The following is a 19,831-nucleotide window of genomic DNA, read 5'->3' as shown; positions in this document are numbered from 1 at the left end:
CTCTTCGATGGACTGTAGCCAGCGCCGTAGCGTGTGGTTGGTCAGGTTGGCCGCTGCCAAGAGCACCAGGGCTTAGGGGGGCGCCGAAATCCAGAATTATGGGAAATGATGACACATTTCTTCAAGGTTTTTTTTCACGCGGTTAGATATCACTTGAATTGGGAACAGGAAATGTTAAGAAGAATGGAACAAGTTTCTGGGGAAGAAGTCTTAGATGAGGACTTCAATACTCCAAAAGCGAAACACAGAGTAGACTGTAAAAAACCGCGTATAATTGTTGTTCGTGACTAAGAAATCTAAGCCGTTTTCAAATAATAGATACTCGGAAGTAGTAAGAGGGAGTTTGTTTGAGTTTAACGCAGGCAAACTATTTGAGGTTCAAAAATGGACCATAACGCATCGCATTTGATCCAGTGACATTTTCGATTCCTTTAAACCGCTTCTGAGAGTCAACTCCATAAAGGATCTTGGCCTTACCTTGGACAGTAAGCTTCGGTTCAACGAGCACATCTCAAAGACAATCTCCAAAGCCAACACTATGCTTGGCTTCCTGCGCCGCAACTCTGCACAATTCGATGATGCTTATGCTCTGAAAACATTATACTGCTCATTGGTCCGAAGCATTCTTGAGTACGGAGTTCAAATATGGGCTCCTTACCATGCGATTCATGCATCACGCATAGAAAGCATCCAGAAACGTTTCGTCAGATTCGCATTACGACACCTGCCATGGACCAATCCTGATAACCTGCCACCGTATGAGCACAGATGTACGCTCATTGGCTTGCAAACACTCTCCAAACGCCGAACGTATTTACAACGACTTTACATTTTTGACATGATCCGTGATAACATTGACTGCAGTAGCGTGCTCCGGGAAATCAATTTCCACGCACCTAGCCGCCGATTACGCAATCCCCAATTGCTTTGGACCCCGGCGCACCGCACTGCTTACGGTTACAATAAACCACTTGACAGATGTTGTAGATTGTTTAACGATGTATGTGATATGTTTGATTATAATGTTAGTAAGCTTGTCTTCAAAAATAGGATTAAGATACTGTAGTCTGTGTGGTTTTGAACCAAAGATGAAATAAATAAATAAATAAATAAACCAGTCACTTGCATGATGAGAATGGTGCCGAGTTTCCCCCAGACTTGTTATTTTGCGTAGAGGTCGCCAGCGGTGATGTACCACCCGCGCCGCCATGTTAACTTGATGATGTCTTGTCTCAGGGATCCATCTCGCATGTTTACTTACGCCGCGATGATTCGTTGATTTGGAGTTGAAAACTTGGCAGTAGCCGGCATTCATTTTTTTGTCACAAGGCGATGGCCACTCCTCCCCCAGTGCTGTACTGATCGAACCTTACAAGCAATGAGTGTAATTGTCGCTGAAAAATACAAAAAAAAATTGCATAATAGAATAACGATAAGATCTTTGTCCCAATCTGCATAGGATAGGGACAATGTTGCATATATATATCAACAGTAAAACTGAAATCATGCCAACAGATGGCTATTTTTATGTCAAATAAAATAAATTTATTAATTTTTATCCGAAAACATCGTCCAAAACTTCCCTTGTTTGCCGCGCAACAGTCATTGTCATATTCTGTTGCATTTTGGAATGCCGCTTGTTGCGAGTTGAGTTTGTCCTGCCATTTTCAAGAGATCACAATGTTGTTCTCATTGGGCCGAATGCCATTTGGCCGAAAGTCACTAGGCCGTAAATAGTTTGGCCGGATATACCATTTGGCCGAATAGACCATTAGGCCGAAAGTCATTTTACCGAAAGGGTCATATAGCCAATTAGGCCATTTGACCGAATGAATAATTTGGGCGAATAAGCCATTTGGCCGAATAGGTCATTTGGCCGAACAGGACATTTGTCCGAATAGGTCATTTGGCCGAATTCGACATTTCTAGACCAACATTTGAAAAGAGCGTAACAGCCAAAATTCATTCCCTATGATTCTTCGTCTACATATATAGATCTATATGTGGAAGAAGAATCAGAAGGAATAAATTTTGGCTGTTACGCCCTTTATGTTGGTCTATATTTGGTCAAATACGACATTTGGCAAAAAGGACATTTGACCGATTAAGACATTGGCCGACATTTGGCTGAACAGGACATTTTGCCAAACAGGACATTTGGCCGAACAGGACATTTGGCCGAATAGGATGTTTGGCCAAATAGGACATTTGTTCGAATAGGTCATTTGTCCGAATAGGTCATTTGACCGTATAGGAGATTTAGCCGAATAGGATATTTGACCGAATAGAACATCTAGCCGAATAGGACATTTGGCTGAATAGCTTATTTGGCCGAACAGATAATTTGGCAGAATAGGTAATTTGACCGAACCTGTCATTCGACCGAATACGTCAGTTGAAAAGAAAGAAATGAAGAGTGAGAAGAGAGATGTCTCACTTCTCACTTGTCACTCCTCATTTCTCGCTGTGAAAAGTGAGTAGTGTGAAGTGGATAGTGGGACGTCTCACTACTCATTTCGCGCTTTTACAGTCAAAAGTGAAAAATGAAGAGTGAAAAGTGAGTCGCCTCACTATCCACTTTGCACTACTCACTTTTCACAGTGAGAAGTGAGAAATAAGAAGTGAAAAGTGAGTAATGAGACGTCTCTTTTCTCACTTCGCGCTTCTAACTTTTTACAGTGAAAAATGAGAAATGAGGAGTAAGAAGTGAGAAGTAGTGAGACGTCATAGTACTCACTTCTCACTACTCACTTTTCCCAGTGAGAAGTGGGAAATAAGTAGTGAGAAGTGAGACGTCTTAATTTTCACACCTCATTTCTCACTTTAAAAATGACATATTTGGCCACATGACATGTTCGGTCAAATGACCTACCCAGCCAAATGATCTGTTCGGCCAAATGTCCTATTTTGCCAAATATCGTATTCGGCCAAATGTTTTTTTTTTCGACCAAATGTCCTATTCGGCCAAAGGTCAAATGTCCTATTCGGACAAATGTTCTATTCGGCCAAATGTCTCTTCGACCTAATGTCCCTTTCGGCCAAATGTCCTATTCCGCAAATTAATTTGGAACTTTCTTCAAAAATTCCTTAAGGAATTTTCTAGGAAACTCATTAGAAATTTATCTAAGAATTCTTAAATAAAAACCTCCGGAATTCTTTTCGAGATTTTCTTTAGCAATACTCTCAGGTATTCGGAAAGTCCATACCATTGGCTCTTGTTATTCCTTTGGAATTTATTTAAGGAATTTCCGAACGACTTTCTAGAGGAATTTCCGAAGGAGTTTGTGAAATTTTTGAATTTCTATGTGAATTCCTTCAAGAATTTGTTCGGAATTTTCTCCAAGAATTCTTTTAGAAATGCATCAAGATATTCCTTCGAAAATTACGAGATTTCTTTGGAAATTCCATAAAGATTTTTTTATGACTTTCTTCGGAAATTATTTTAGAAATTCCATCAGAAATTGCTTTGGAAATTTGGTCAAAACTTGTACGAAAAATTATTCGGAAATACCTAAGGAAACTGCTTCTGAAAAACATTCCGAAGTTCCCTTAGGAGAATTCCTTCGGAAATTTCTTTACAATTTCTTTTGGAAATGGCTTTAGGAATGTCTGCGGAAATAGGTTTGGGAATTCCTTCAAACTTTTATTTCCGTAGAATTTCTTAACGAAATTCGTAGAATTCTATTTGGCAAATATCCTATTCGGCCAAATGTCCTGTTCGGGCAAATGTCCTACTCGGCCAAATGTCCCTTTCGGCCAAATGTTTGATTCGGCCAAATGTCCTATTTGGCCAAATGTCTCATTCGGCCAAATGTCCTATTCGGCTAAATGTCATATTCGGCCAAATGTCCTATTCTGCCAAATGTTCTATTCTGTCAAATGTTTTATTCGGCCAAATGTCCTATTTGGCCAAATGTCCTATTCGGCCAAATGTCCTATTCGGCCAAATGACCTATTCGGCTAGATGACCCGTTCGGCCAAATGGCGCCTCAGTCATGGTTGCAATATCGATGTCGTTTCGGTTGCCACGATATATCGCTGTGGCTTTTGTGGACAGGATTTTTTTTATCCATACTAAACACTGCAGTGGCTTATGTCCATTGTCCATCATAATAAATATTGTATCGCTAATAAAAAAAATCTACTACTCCGCTTATTTTTAGTCGTCATGAAAAATAAGCGCCAGATAGTTGCCTAAAAAACATACTTTGATATTTTTGAAATTTTTTCTTGCCGCGTGGTGGATTCCAGATATGAATTCTTTGATAGCATGTGCTATTTGTACTGCGAATAAATTTTACACATCTATGATAGCATTAGAAAATTATCACGAAAGTTGTCATTTCGTTGCAAAACACAATACTTCCGTTTAAAGTACGGTAAAAAAAGAAATTTGGAAACCGCCCTCTCTACCTTCGTTTACACGGATCCCAAGTGAATTTATTTAGATGATGTTCTACTGGGAATTATTCACGTATTTTGCGTTCAACTTCACAGTTATTTGTCTTGTTGTTTTCTCACTTTCATGAAGAACTAAAAATAAATAGGGGAAGTGCACCGGTTTTGGCCAACTTAGTGCCTAATTTGGCTAACCCTGAAAAATACATATTTTTCCAAAATAATCGATCAGTTGAAAGCAGCGTTGAATCGTGAGGGATATACCCAGGCTTGACAAAACTCCTCACCCTCGCTAGAGTCAAATAACATCATGATCAGCAAAATGCTAACATCGTATCCTCACAATTGAGTGGAAGCGTAAAAAAGCAGAGGTACAAAAACGCAGAGTGAGGAAAAGCAAAACAAAAACACATGTGAGTGAGGCGTCGGGCGAAAGAGCATTCATTGATCCTCCGGAGCGACGCTTTGTATGAGAAAAAAATCTTGGAGGTTGTTTTGAGTGTGAGTGTAAGTGAGTGACGCACCACAAGAAAAAGATGAACAGATAAACTCGCTCTTGTTTTGCGACGCACAAGCTCGGGTTTGCACAATGATGCACAATGTTGTGAGTTTTGATGCTTATTCCTGCTCCTCAAAAAAACTCTTGCTCTTGCTCATTTTCTACTCGGCGAGGAGTTTTTGGCAAGCCTGGATATACCTCTTGTTGGAACTAATAAAACCCTCGCGAATTACTTTATTTTTGGAGTTATTCGCAAAATTGGCCAAATTAGGAACATGGCCAAAACTGGTACAGTTCCCCTAGATCGGCTTGTGCAGTATGTAAGCATTTGTTTGATGCTTTCAACAGGAAACTTCATGGCCTCCTCTGTTTAAAGGCTGGTACTCTGCTGAATAGTACTGTGCAAATAGATAGGATACGGAATGATCACGGAATGATTTCTCTACTGAAATTCCGTGAGCAGTAAGGAGCTGACGAGTAGATGAAATTTCGTAACGCTAGTAACGACTACTGGGTAAAGTAAATGGAGCTTAAACGCATTCTGAGTAGTAAATTTTCCTTAAACGCATTCTGAATCAGCAGCGTAATAGGCTTTAAAATAGATTCTGATCAATTTTTCAACTACCGCAATTGTCACTTCATACTTTTTCTTTGGTGTTTGGCATGACATTCTACGATGACAATGCCAAATATTAGATTTTTGTTTCAGTGTACTGATTTTCAAGCTGGCGGAAGAATTTTGACAGCTGCAAATAAACTTTGCGGGATCCGCAAAATAGGAAATTTTGAAAAGATCCGCAATATGTCTTACGCTGTTCCCATCATTGCGACCTTTAGCGATTTTATGAAGCTAGAAGATACAGTCAGGCTTCACTTTCAGAGAATAAAAAGACACGTTGCCTCTTGTGTTTCCCTTTGATAGATTGACTATCAGCCAGCTCCAATCGGACGATTGCCTCTTGCATTGCTGTCTGGCAGGATGGCTATCAATAAGATCAGTCTCTAAGCCCCACCCGAACAATTGCCTATTGCGTTGCCTTCTGATAGTATGGCTATCAGTCTGTTCAGCCATTAAGTTCCAATAGGATTACACAGGGCAACAAAATTTAACCTTTTGCGAGTCCTCAGAACCAATTGATGTGTCTTCAGTAGATTTTGGCTTGCTGAATCCGAATCTGTCCTCAGATATGCTCTAACACGTCCAAATTTTGAGATATAGCTAGATTAATACTGCTAATTTGAAGAAATTGGCATTTTTCGAAAGACTTTCATGAAGTATATAAACATAATTTTAGGTCAATCAATACCCGAAACGGTAGAACCACATGTGATCTAATAAATTTTCATCAGATTTGCACGTTACAATTGCTTTCTATTCGGTTTACCTTGAATTTAAGTTCAGTGAATTTAATTTAAAAATATTCCATGCAAGTCCGTTTCAAAAACTTGCATGAAAAGGCCATCACCACCAGCCACCAAAAATTCAACAACATGCGGCCAGAGGAAATGGGATACGAAAATGTTGAATGAAGTAGAGATACGAGTAAGTTTGTAAATATATGTTTCATTCGACATTTTAGAAAATATCCATATTTTTTTTTTCATTTTGTGCTCAACATTTCTCCTCCTCCTAAAATGTTATTCTGCTCGATTTCTGGTTATTAACCACACCACACGTAATCTGTTATCATGTTGCAATTGTGTTGTTCGAATATGATGATCCAGAAAGTTCCTTTCTTTTAATCAACACGGAAACAGATCGGATCGCAATTTTAACAAATTCAAATCCTCTACTAGATCCCCTACCAGAGCATTCAAGCCACATTGACTAATAAAATACATTCCAGCTCGGTAAATAAATTGAAACTTAAATATTTTGTAACATCGTAAATTTTGTCAATGATGCCTTTGTTTTGTTAAATTAGAGAAATATCAGAGTGCAGAATTGGCGCATCATCCAACCGTATGCTCGGGTAACTGTAACATGTTGAACAGCAAGCAAGTGGAACGGAGCCCAAGTTTTTTTTTCTGGCGCATAACTTTGCGTCTTAGTACATAACAAAGGTTGATAAAACTAGTGAACTTTTTCCTCATTCACTGTTATAAACTGACCATAGATAAAATAAATTGCATTCGAATTATTGCAACATCCACGCAGCATTTTCAACGCGAATCAAATAAAAAGTCCCCCACGTACGAGTAAGTTGTTGACGTTTTCCGGTTTCTTTTGCGTAGCCGTCAACGTAGCTTCAGCTTGTATGCAATCATACACAGGAACGATCGAATGCAACTTATCGATTCGTTGATTGATTTTGCTAATTGATAGTTTTCCGCCCAAATTGCTATCATAGGAATATTGGAATGATCATAAATAGCGGGAATAATCAAAATATATAGAACTGCGTACAGTTCTCGTAGGTACTTGCTTTATTCGAATGAACTTAATACAGGAGCTTCAATTGACAGTAAATACAACATATCACTTGAGCAATTATTGAAAATTTAACGCGCCAGATGAAATACAATATCATATTTACAATCAATTTAACTTACTTCAATGAAAACAATTTTTTTGCTTGGAAAAACTATTATATTGAATTCTTGTTGCTTTCTTCTCAAAACCGTTCATAGATCAGGCTTGTATACAATTTCTTTGAAGGTGGCTTGCATAAAACATATTTTTAAATAACTTTTACTTACTAAAATTGAAGATAAATCACATTATTATGTTTAACTTGTTCAAAATGCACCACATTTCGAAGGATTAGATGTTTGTGATCCATTTTGGACCTTGATTGACTAGTAATTCTTTTTATAGGGTTAACAATGGCTGTTCCAAAATGCTCAAAATCACTGATTTTACGACACTTATTAAGGTATATCTCAAAATCTCGACGTGTTACAGCAAATCTGAAGTCAGATTCGGATTCAGCGAGCAAAAATCTATTAGGGACACATTATTTGGTGCTAGGGACAAAATCTTGTTGAGCTGTGTTATTGCTTCTTGCGTTGACCTTTGACTAATGCAGAAGAAGTTTCCATGGATCTCCGAGAAAAATTTCCTTGGCGAATTGAAACTTAGTAGAGCTTTTTTTGAAAATCTGGAAGAATCTCTTGGAAATGCTGAAAAAATCCCGTGTAATTTCGAATAAAAATTTCGTAGACATTTGAAAGAAAAATGGAAAATCAGAAGAAATTCCTTTAGAAGTAGTTCTTGAAGTTCTATTTCTTGAATAAATTCAAAAGGGTTCCCTAGAGAAATTAGAAAGAAAACGCTGAGGAAGATGGAATAAATTTGGAAGAATTTCCGTGGAAATTCGAGAAAAATCTCCGTGGAAATGTGATAATTGCACAGCTGTTGAAGTTGATTCGTATTTCATGAAAAATTTAGTAGTTTTGTCTATACCCAGATGTTGTAAACAAGTTGGTTTTGGTGATATACAACCAAATGAGTTACTGCAACAAAATTGATCTGAGTTGTGCTGCTAAGAAAATAAATGTTATATTTAGGACATATGGGATTTGAGCAAAAAGGTTGAGATTGGCATAATTTTGATAAAATTAAATTAGAACTGATCAAAATTATCCGCTCACGGACCCCGAAGACTCTACGGGGTTTGCGTTTTTGCACTGATATACATTTTCACTATTTTGTACGCAACGCTTTCAATTTCCATGAAAACTTACGACGGAAAAAGGCACAAGCTCTCAGATTGCTTCCAGTTTTATATCAATACCACCTACTCGCTTCCTTCACGCTATGAAAAACAAGAATCAAAATCTTGAAATTAAATTGCTTGGCTCGCCCAGCGACGACAACAATGAAAATGAGCCCCGGCGGCAGTTAAAACGCTTACGGTTGTTTACAGAGGTCGTTTCCTTGTTCCGGGACATCGTAGACAAAACAAAGCAAATTCAACAAATGTAATCATCAGCGCGCCAAAAAAGGGCTCTTTCGTTTTGCTCGCTCGAGCTGATGAGCAAACGGTGCGAAATTTGGTCAGCTGCTGGCAGAATGAACAGCGCGAAGCAAGTACGGTGCAGTCCAGACACAGACGGGATAATACCGAGATTTTGGAGTATTGAAATGAAACCTTGGACGTTGAAATTCAGTTCTATTAAACATTATACAAAGTTTTATAGCAAACGAATAGACTAAATATTGTTATTTTCCTCGAAATATTTGTTTATGAAAAAGACACGAACTGATCAAATTCACCAGCAATCAAATCGAAACGCTTAAACTGTCCATGTACCTACATATATTAACCATCGCAGCTTAGACTCAGTTTTGCTACAGGCTACTATTTATGATACATGCATCGATACGTGTAAATATGACATTTGATGTATTTAACGGTACGACGTGGTTCAATTTAACCCCGCATTTCCCCGGTATGTTGGCAAACAACAAATTCTTTTTACGTCGCGTGTTTCAGTTCAATGTCGAAAGCGTTCCACTTTCGCCGATTTGTTTAAGTTCGGGTAAAATCCGAAAGGAAACGGCTCAACGCTTTCCGTACCTACCTACTGTTTGTTTATTTTATTCCTTCAACACCCCGGTCCTGCCAGCCTGCGCCCTACAGATCTGCTGAATCCGCATCTTCCGACATGAAAATGAACGGGAAAAAAAATGTTAGAACATTTCATTTGGGATCACCCAAATAGGCGCTGTTGTATTACTGTTCAGAGCCACTTTTTTCGCGCGAAGGCGACGCTTTGTTTCTCACTTATAAATGCAAAACGGCGCTGCCCTCCACTTTGTAACTGGATGCTCATTTCGGGCGCTATTGTTGTGACTGCACCCACGAAGAATTCACACGATTGCGCCGCGAATAACTTTCTATTGTTCCGGGCCGACGAGGGACAGAAATAAACAAGTGAGGAGTGCACACACATGGCACAAACCATGGCAGGTGGTGGGGAATCCGTTGGACGTGCAGCGTGTATCTCCCATTCACGGCAAGTGTCAAAATGATGAACGTGAAAGGAAATTGTTTTGGTTCTTTGCGTCGCTTCCGTCGCGCGCTGTCACGAGCGTTGTGCGGTTGGTGGCGCGATGATGGCTCCCTTTCATCAGCAGTAGGTAGTGGCTGAAACCTTTGACTTGACTTGCATCTGCATACCGACTGCGACTGTACTGTTCTGTTGGTTGACTGACAGACAGCTGCTGAACCGCTTTTCGGAGTGCAGCGGTGGAACTGGTTCTGTTTGGGATGCACTTTGAGTGATGAGCTGACGTGCGCGGAAAGATCGCCCAACCGCAGCCGCGGTGCTATTGAGTGTGAATGGCACGTAGTGACAGATTGTGGGTGTCAGTATTTGCATACTGGTGAGGTTGTTGAGTCGAGAAAATATTTCAATGTGAGAGGTCGGTGAGAATAAGATTTGTTTTTGTTTTCAGCTATGACTATCAACCGGTTGAAAAAAACTGGGTATAGTAGCTACTTAAATCGAAGAAAATGGAACGTTCTAGAACCTTGGAAATAATTAAAAATAAGTTTTGAATGGGTATCCCAAGGAAATTCGAATGAATTTCCCAAGGAAATTCGAATGAATTTCCCAAGGAAATTTGAATGAATTTTTCCAAGGAAATTCGAATGAATTTCCCAAGAAAATTTTAATGAATTTGCCAAGGAAATTCGAATGAATTTGCCACGGAAGTTCGAATAAATTTTCCAAGGAAATTTGAATGAATTTCCCGAAGAAATTCAAATGAATTTCCCAAGGAAATTCAAATTAATTTCCCAAGGAAATCCAAATGACTTTTCCACGGAAAGTCGAATGAACTTCCCAAGGAAATTCGAATGTATTTCCCAAGGAAATTCGAATGAATTTCCCAAGGAAATTCAAATGAATTACCCAAGGAAATTGGAATGAATTTCCCAAGGAAATTGGAATGAATTTCCCAAGGAAATTTGAATGAATTTCCCAAGGAAATTCGAATGAATTTCCCAAGGAAAATCGAATGAATTTCTCAAGGAAATTCGAATTAATTTCCCAAGGAAATTCGAATGAATTTCCCAAGGAAATTCGAATGAATTTCCCAAGGAAATTTGAATGAATTTCCCAAGGAAATTCGAATGAATTTCCCAAGGAAAATCGAATGAATTTCCCAAGGAAATTCGAATGAATTTCACAAGGAAATTCGAATGAATTTCCCAAGGAAATTCGAATGAATTTCAAGGAAATTCGAATGAATTTCCCAAGGAAATTCGAATGAATTTCCCAAGGAAATTCGAATGAATTTCCCAAGGAAATTCGAATGAATTTCCCAAGGAAATTCGAATGAATTTCCCAAGGAAATTCGAATGAATTTCCCAAGGAAATTCGAATGAATTTCCCAAGGAAATTCGAATGAATTTCCCAAGGAAATTCGAATGAATTTCCCAAGGAAATTCGAATGAATTTCCCAAGGAAATTCGAATGAATTTCCCAAGGAAATTCGAATGAATTTCCCAAGGAAATTCGAATGAATTTCCCAAGGAAATTCGAATGAATTTCCGAAGGAAATTCGAATGAATTTCCCAAGGAAATTCGAATGAATTTCCCAAGGAAATTCGAATGAATTTCCCAAGGAAATTCGAATGAATTTCCCAAGGAAATTCGAATGAATTTCCCAAGGAAATTCGAATGAATTTCCCAAAGAAATTCGAATGAATTTCCCAAGGAAATTCGAATGAATTTCCCAAGGAAATTCGAATGAATTTCCCAAGGAAATTCGAATGAATTTCCCAAGGAAATTCGAATGAATTTCCCAAGGAAATTCGAATGAATTTCCCAAGGAAATTCGAATGAATTTCCCAAGAAAATTCGAATGAATTTCCCAAGGAAATTCGAATGATTTTCCCAAGGAAATTCGAATGAATTTCCCAAGGAAATTCGAATGAATTTCCCAAGGAAATTCGAGAAGAATTTCCCAAGGAAATTCGAGAAGAATTTCCCAAGGAAATTCGAGAAGAATTTCCCAAGGAAATTCGAGAAGAATTTCCCAAGGAAATTCGAGAAGAATTTCCCAAGGAAATTCGAGAAGAATTTCCCAAGGAAATTCGAGAAGAATTTCCCAAGGAAATTCGAGAAGTATTTCTCAAGAAAATTCGAGAAGAATTTCCCAAGGAAATTCGAGAAGAATTTCCCAAGGAAATTCGAGAAGAATTTCCCAAGGAAATTCGAGAAGAATTTCCCAAGGAAATTCGAGAAGAATTTCCCAAGGAAATTCGAGAAGAATTTCCCAAGGAAATTCGAGAAGAATTTCCCAAGGAAATTCGAGAAGAATTTCCCAAGGAAATTCGAATGAATTTCCCAAGAAAATTAGAATGAATTTTCCGTGGAAATTCGAATGAATTTCCCAAGGAAGTTCGAGAAGAATTTCCCAAGGAAATTCGAGAAGAATTTCCCAAGGAAATTCGAGAAGAATTTCCCAAGGAAATTCGAGAAGAATTTCCCAAGGAAATTCGAGAAGAATTTCCCAAGGAAATTCGAGAAGAATTTCCCAAAGAAATTCCAGAAGAATTTTCCAAGGAAATTCGAGAAGAATTTTCCAAAGAAATCCGAGAAGAATTTTCCAAAGACATTCGAGAAGAATTTTCCAAGGAAATTCGAGAAGATTTATCCAAGGAAATTCGAGAAGAATTTTCCAAGGAAATTCGAGAAGAATTTTCCAAGGAAATTCGAGAAGAATTTTCCAAGGAAATTCGAGAAGAATTTTCCAAGGAAATTCGAGAAAAATTTTCCAAGGATGTTCGAGAAGAATTTTCCAAGGAAATTCGAGAAGATTTATCCAAGGAAACTCGAGAAGAATTTTCCAAGGAAATTCGAGAAGAATTTTCCAAGGAAATTCGAGAAGAATTTTCCAAGGAAATTCGAGAAGAATTTTCCAAGGAAATTCGAGGAGAATTTTCCAAGGAAATTCGAGAAGAATTTTCCAAAGACATTCGAGAAGAATTTTCCAAAGAAATTCGAGAAGAATTATCCAAGGAAATTCGAGAAGAATTTTCCAAGGAAATTCGAGAAGAATTTTCCAAGGAAATTCGAGAAGAATTTTCCAAGGAAATTCGAGAAGAATTTTCCAAGGAAATTCGAGAAGAATTTTCCAAGGAAATTCGAGAAGAATTTTCCAAGGAAATTCGAGAAAAATTTTCCAAGGAAGTTCGAGAAGAATTTTCCAAGGAAATTCGAGAAGAATTTTCCAAGGAAATTCGAAAAGAATTTTCCAAGGAAATTCGAGAAAAATTTTCCAAGGAAATTCGAAAAGAATTTCCCATGGAAATTCGAGAAGAATTTCCCAAGGAAATTCGGAAAGAATTTCCCAAGGAAATGCGAGAAGAACTTCCCAAAGAAATTCGAGAAGAATTTCCCAAGGAAATTCGAGAAGAATTTCTCAAGAAAATTCGAGAAGAATTTCCCAAGGAAATTCGAGAAGAATTTCCCAAGGAAATTCGAGAAGAATTTCCCAAGGAAATTCGAGAAGAATTTCCCAAGGAAATTCGAGAAGAATTTTCCAAGGAAATTCGAGAAGAATTTCCCTAAGAAATTCGAGAAGAATTTCTCAAGAAATTCGAGAAGAATTTCCCAAGGAAATTCGAGAAGAATTTCCCAAGGAAATTCGAGAAGAATTTCCCAAGGAAATTCGAGAAGAATTTCCCAAGGAAATTCGAGAGGAATTTCCCAAGGAAATTCGAGAAGAATTTCCCAAGGAAATTCGAGAAGAATTTCCCAAGGAAATTCGAGAAGAATTTTCCAAGGAAATTCGAGAAGAATTATCCAAGGAAATTCGAGAAGAATTTTCCAAGGAAATTCGAGAAGAATTTTCCAAGGAAATTCAAGAAGAAATTTCCAAGGAAATTCGAGAAGAATTTTCCAAGGAAATTCGAGAAGAATTTTCCAAGGAAATTCGAGAAGAATTTTCCAAGGAAATTCGAGAAGAATTTTCCAAGGAAATTCGAGAAAAATTTTCCAAGGATGTTCGAGAAGAATTTTCCAAGGAAATTCGAGAAGAATTTTCCAAGGAAATTCGAGAAGAATTTTCCAAGGAAATTCGAGAAGAATTTTCCAAGGAAATTCGAGAAGAATTTTCCAAGGAAATTCGAGAAGAATTTTCCAAGGAAATTCGAGAAGAATTTTCCAAGGAAATTCGAGAAAAATTTTCCAAGGATGTTCGAGAAGAATTTTCCAAGGAAATTCGAGAAGAATTTTCCAAGGAAATACGAGAAGAATTTTCCAAGGAAATTCGAGAAGAATTTTCCAAGGAAATTCGAGAAGAATTTTCCAAGGAAATTCGAGAAGAATTTTCCAAAGAAATTCGAGAAGAATTTTCCAAGGAAATTCGAGAAGAATTTTCCAAGGAAATTCGAGAAGAATTTTCCAAGGAAATTCGAGAAGAATTTTCCAAGGAAATTCGAGAAGAATTTTCCAAGGAAATTCGAGAAGAATTTTCCAAGGAAATTCGAGAAGAATTTTCCAAGGAAGTTCGAGCAGAATTTTCCAAGGAAATTCGAGAAGAATTTTCCAAGGAAATTCGAGAAGAATTTTCCAGGGAAATTCTAAAAGAATTTCCCATGGAAATTCGAGAAGAATTTCCCATGGAAATTCGAGAAGAATTTCCCATGGAAATTTGAGAAGAGTTTCTCAAGGAAATTCGAGAAGTATTTCTCAAGGAAATTCGAGACGAACTTCCCTAAGAAATTCGAGAAGAATTTCCCAAGGAAATTCGAGAAGTATTTCCCAAGGAAATTCGAGAAGAATTTCCCAAGGAAATTCGAGAAGAATTTCCCAAGGAAATTCGAGAAGAATTTCCCAAGGAAATTTGAGAAGAATTTTCCAAGGAAATTCGAGAAGAATTTTCCAAGGAAATTCGAGAAGAATTTTCCAAGGAAATTCGAGAAGAATTTTCCTAAGAAATTCGAGAAGAATTTCCCAAGGAAATTCGAGAAGAATTTCCCAAGGAAATTCGAGAAGAATTTCCCAAGGAAATTCGAGAAGAATTTCGCAAGGAAATTCATCCAATGATCGTCAAAATCATCCAAATTTCTTAGAGAAATTCCTTCAAAATTAGTCTTTTCTTGTAGCTTTCACGGAAAATTCTACCAGATTTCCACATTAATTAATTTTACCACGAAAATTTCAAGAAATTTTCTGCATTTTCCTCTGTACTTTGTTGAATAAGTCTTAACGGCAAGAATCGCATCTACAAACGAATCCATGCTAAAGACGGCTTGCTTGAAACCCATGTTCATAAAGAGATTCCGCTTTGAAAAATTTTCCGTTTTCCAGAAGGCATAGGGTATTTTTGCTAGGCACGTGCTAAACTTTGATTTGTTATTTGACTTGGAAACCTCACAGTTAATAACTGTGGAAGAAGAATATTAAATACATTGCTGAGAAGTTTGTGGGATTCGATTCCAGTAAAGAGAGACCATTTATGCCAAGCGACGTCAACGAAACGGACTCCAAATTCAACAGAAATCAATTATAGAACATTTCAAGGTAGGTTGGCTGGAATCTTGAGGCAATTACGGAGAAGTTCCAGGAAAATATTCAAAGCCCATTTTGCTTCTCTCATAAACCAAATCTACAAAAAATATACCAATCGTTTGAGTTTGACGAATTACGAGGATGTCTGTAAGTGTGTGCACAAATATTTGCGCCTTTTGTTTTGGAACACAGCATTGATAAATTTGTTTGTAAGGAGTTTCATTTAACGAAGAGTTCGGTATATTTTGTTTTCTATTATTGATCTCACAATGAGGAAGTTCCAGGTAAGGCTTTTCCTCAATGAATCAAAATCTGATCCTGAATTAAATCATCAACGTCGCAAACAACGCCATAAACGCGAAGTTTCCTCGTCAAGTATCTGCCTACCACCAGCCCATCACCGGGATAGAAGTTTGCCTACGAAATTACCATTCCACGTATCGGTGTCAGCCGTGTCTGATGACAAAACAGCAACTTTTCCCACTCAAAGCTCACTTGAGCAAGAGAAACGTAGAATTTCATGCCCCATTCGGCTGGGCGTACCGTCAGCCTATACATGTTCGAGTCCGGACGGGGGAGACACTCACACTGCATACCCCGATGATGGTCCTTCGCCGCCACACGGATAAATCCGTTCGAGTTGTTTAGTGTGTGCGAGCTCTGAACATATGTCACCGAAGAAGATCGGGAACTTTTTTTTCCGCACTTCACAGAATCAGTCGAGCTCCTTCTGAATATCTCCCGTGCTCTGTCATCATCTGTTTGGGATTGGGAGTATTTTTTTTTCTTCTCGGTATTCCTTTTTGTGTCCTGTCTATTTGTCCCACTCCTACGACACATTCCGGTGAAATTCTCTGCCTTTATGGGCATTGGTTTTTTTTGCTCGACGACCGACCGACCAAGCGACACATGGTTTTGATTTGTATGGGAAGACGAACGCGCGACTTTAAAATTGTCAACAACAGAAGAGCACTCTTGAATTTGATCTGTGTTGTCGCTTAGTTGTTGGAATGTACAGAATGGACAATCAGAATGATGAAACTTATGATTAAAAAAATATTTTCAAAAACATAGCAAAAAACAACTCAGAAATAATATGGCGTCAGATGTATTTGAGTTACAGTCATTCAAAATATGTTTTTATTTTGTTTCGAAACAACCTGTACTTCTACGTCTCATTGATCACGAAACCACGCTTCACCATTTCCGCTCCTATTGAAAAGTAAGCTCGTGAATGTCGGTGACGATAATCACCCCACGAGCGGTCCCTTCCACTCAGACAGGATATAAATCATCAACTTATATCCTGCGGTAAGCTCCCGAAAAATTTCAACAAGTTGAAACCGGATTGGCCATACACTCCACTTACTGGCCGTTCCGATCCATAAACAGGCACCCAAGAACCTTCTTGATTGCTTCCGCCACCGACGACCGGCGACGCCACACCGCACCGCCGCCGTACCATTGTCATTTTGGTCGTCACCGCAGCATTTTATCGACCTTATTTATTAATTTCGGCCTTGCGTTCCGGTGGCGCTGGAGCCCGAGTGGCTGCTGCAGCTTGGACAGTTTAGTCACGTTCTTACTCTCGGCTCAGGCGAGGGAATTTGATGTTCGAAAATAACACGACAAAAAAACAGTAACTGGGACACACGTCCGCCGGTCCTCAATTCCCAGAATTGACGGCCCATAAAAATGAGAGCGATACTAGATAAGGCACGGAGTGCCACTGAATCCTGCCAGAGTGGGACGAGAAAAAGCCCACCAGCAGCAACAGCCGGCACAAGCTGTTCCAGCCCTGGCGCTGGGGTGTTGTTTGACATAAAATTTTCCGGGTGGGAGCTCGGAACACGAGGATGGGGAAGCAAGAAATTGTCCTGCCAATACTTCCGGAACGTTTGAGGTTTATTAACTTTTTGGTAGTGTTGTCACATTTTCATTCTTGCCGCTGCTGTGGGGAATTGGGGTAAGGATGGGCATGGGAGCAAGTTAAACTCGGTATTACATATTTTGATGAGAAATTTATGCCCACGGTAGTTTTTGAAATTTGAAATTCGATGCTCCCAGTAGCCCAACTCAGGCCACATTCCCTTCCTCAACCTAAATTTCTTTTCAAGCCAGATGACAACGCCATACCGTCAGACAACCACCGTATCCAACCAGGCCCCGAAAGGAAACTTTTCACAGGAATTCCTCGCTCGTCTTCCATTCACTTTTGCGGGCAGAAGGCATTGTCTTCAATCCTGAGTGAAAATTTTTCAACCAACCCCCCCGCACATGACTCCATTCCGTTCAGCCCAAATTTATGACGGTGGCGGTTGATGTCGGAGGGCGACAACCGTTCCAACTTCCGACTTCTCCTGGCGCAGGGATCCACACACGTCCGGCTCGTGCATTTCTTTCAGGGATGACGGGAAGAAGCCGACAGTTTTCCTCCGAAAGCCAAGCTATGGAGCGCACTGGGAAACTTTTTGATGGTATTTCTTATTCCGTCCGCAGCGCGCGCCGTTCCTCAGTGGCCCGTTTTATAATGGAGGCGCCGGAGCAGAACTCTAGCGACACGGCCAAGACGACAAAGGCAAAAACGCAAGATGGCGAGACATGGGTGCAAAAATGTATCGGTAATTAAAATTATCTCGCATAAAAACAGGTCCCCGGCTGTTGCAACTGGAGCTGGAGCACAGCTCCAGTCGCGAGACAAAGTCGTTACCGCTGCGCAGCCGGAACTACGGCTGGTTGCCGGGTGAAGTTCCGACCTGGAGCAGAAATAAAACAGTTAGGAGACAGGGAACGGGGCACAGGCGAAGCGACGGTGGCGCCTCCGGGCGTCTTGGTTAGCCAAATGTTGCCAAAAATTGGCTTCCTCTTTCACGCCTTTTGTTTCGCTTCACGAGACGATGACGTCTCGAGGAAGTACTAATTTGGTCCAACTGTATCCAACTTTTTGCGGTGCGAAACCTGGCAGAGCGTGACAAATTTATGATATGGATTTTTTGTGCACGAGAAAGGAACATCACACCTTCTTGGTTTTGGGAATTGAGTTTTGAGTTTTTCCTCCGGTGCACCGCGAAATGGTATCGCTGCTGAAAGCTATGCGGGAAGATTGTAACAATAATTAGAAACCAGGTTTAGGAGACTTGTTCATACATTATCATAAAATCCTACGTCCTATATGTAAAACAAATCATTTGAACATATGGAATCGTAAAACCTGTTGAATGAGTTCTACTTCTTTACATTAGAAAGCATAATTTTGAATGTAAGGCGCATGTCTATCGCCCACACGGCCCTAACGGACCGATCAAAGTTATTAAGTCTTTAGGAAACACAAATCTTTCACAAGTGATTAGGGATTATTCCAAATTTCATGCTTCATCATCGGATCCCATGTGTGGTCAGATCAAAAATTTACCAATAAACGGCTCCAATCAACGTTGCTAAACGCAAGTCCCAACGCTACGACGACAACGCAGTTTCCAACGAACTGAAAGCCGAAAATAGTGGGTCAACAGCTGTCACACCTGTCCATCAAAGCCACGCGTAATTAACCACAGCAAACGGCTCCACAAATATCGTTTTTCAAAGTGACCCATTAGGCACACAACTATTCGAAAAGAACACGACACGGCCATCAATGCCGTTGTCGGCGTCGCGCCTCGCGAACCCGTCAACTCCCCAAACCGTCAATAGCTCAATAAATTAATCACAACAAGATAATCGCTCAAGCCAACGTATAAATTACAACAACAACCCTTGTTTTTGGACCCAGCGCGGAGAATGTCGAAGCAAATCGGCGTTGTGGGCGCGTTATGTGCGTCGTCATTGTAACCCCTAAAATAAAAAAAAAACAAGCTGCGAGACCAAGACCCCAGTTGACCCAAAGCAAATCGTTGTCGTCAACGTGCGGCCTCTCTGCAGCGCGACATGCTTTCGGGCTATTTGGGAAAAGGGATAGCTGCATGCAGCAGATCAATAACAACCGATTACGACACAGCAGTGGCAGCAGCTTGGAAATTATGTAAATTACAGCCCCCCCATCCCGTTCCGCCGCACACCAGGTCCCCACTGATGCCGGTCGGTGGGACAAACCGAGTGAACCCTTCCGCACCGTGTTCTTGGCGACGACGATGACGACAACCGGTGTGTGCTGCCAACAAAGGATGAAGACAAATCCCAAATGGGGCTCTTGGTGGGATCTGAGCCATTAGATTCGAGCCCGGCTTTACGTCTCTCCGTCGTCGGTGTGCCGCTATAGGCGTTGTCGTTTGGGCACAGGACCTATTATCAACAGCTGCGACCAGAAGCCGGCTGATGCGATGTTCGCCAAACCGAAGCCCCGTCTTTGGCTGACGTCGATACAGACAGGACCCAATCACGTGTTATCGCCACGCCAATCTCTAATCATTTACATACATACAAGCCGGTCGCATCTGATACCGTTGTTGGTGAAGGCAAAAGGCC

At 39.8% G+C, this 19,831-nt stretch overlaps 1 protein-coding gene and 1 long non-coding RNA gene across 4 annotated transcripts in view; one reads left to right on the top strand and one right to left on the bottom strand.

Moving 5' to 3' along the window:
* The window catches only part of LOC134228116 (hybrid signal transduction histidine kinase M-like), a 480,207-nt gene that overhangs the window by 356,102 nt on the left and 104,274 nt on the right, over positions 1-19,831 (top strand). The window lies entirely within an intron of this gene.
* On the bottom strand, positions 1,158-9,900 carry LOC134219315 (uncharacterized). Its single transcript, XR_009981537.1, has 3 exons — positions 9,581-9,900; positions 9,425-9,500; positions 1,158-1,394 (listed from the first exon to the last, which is right to left on the bottom strand). It is a non-coding gene; the product is annotated as an uncharacterized LOC134219315 (long non-coding RNA).

This window comes from Armigeres subalbatus, chromosome 3 (assembly GCF_024139115.2).
Source record: "Armigeres subalbatus isolate Guangzhou_Male chromosome 3, GZ_Asu_2, whole genome shotgun sequence".
NCBI lineage: Eukaryota > Metazoa > Arthropoda > Insecta > Diptera > Culicidae > Armigeres > Armigeres subalbatus.
This window is presented reverse-complemented; position numbering and strand designations above follow the sequence as displayed.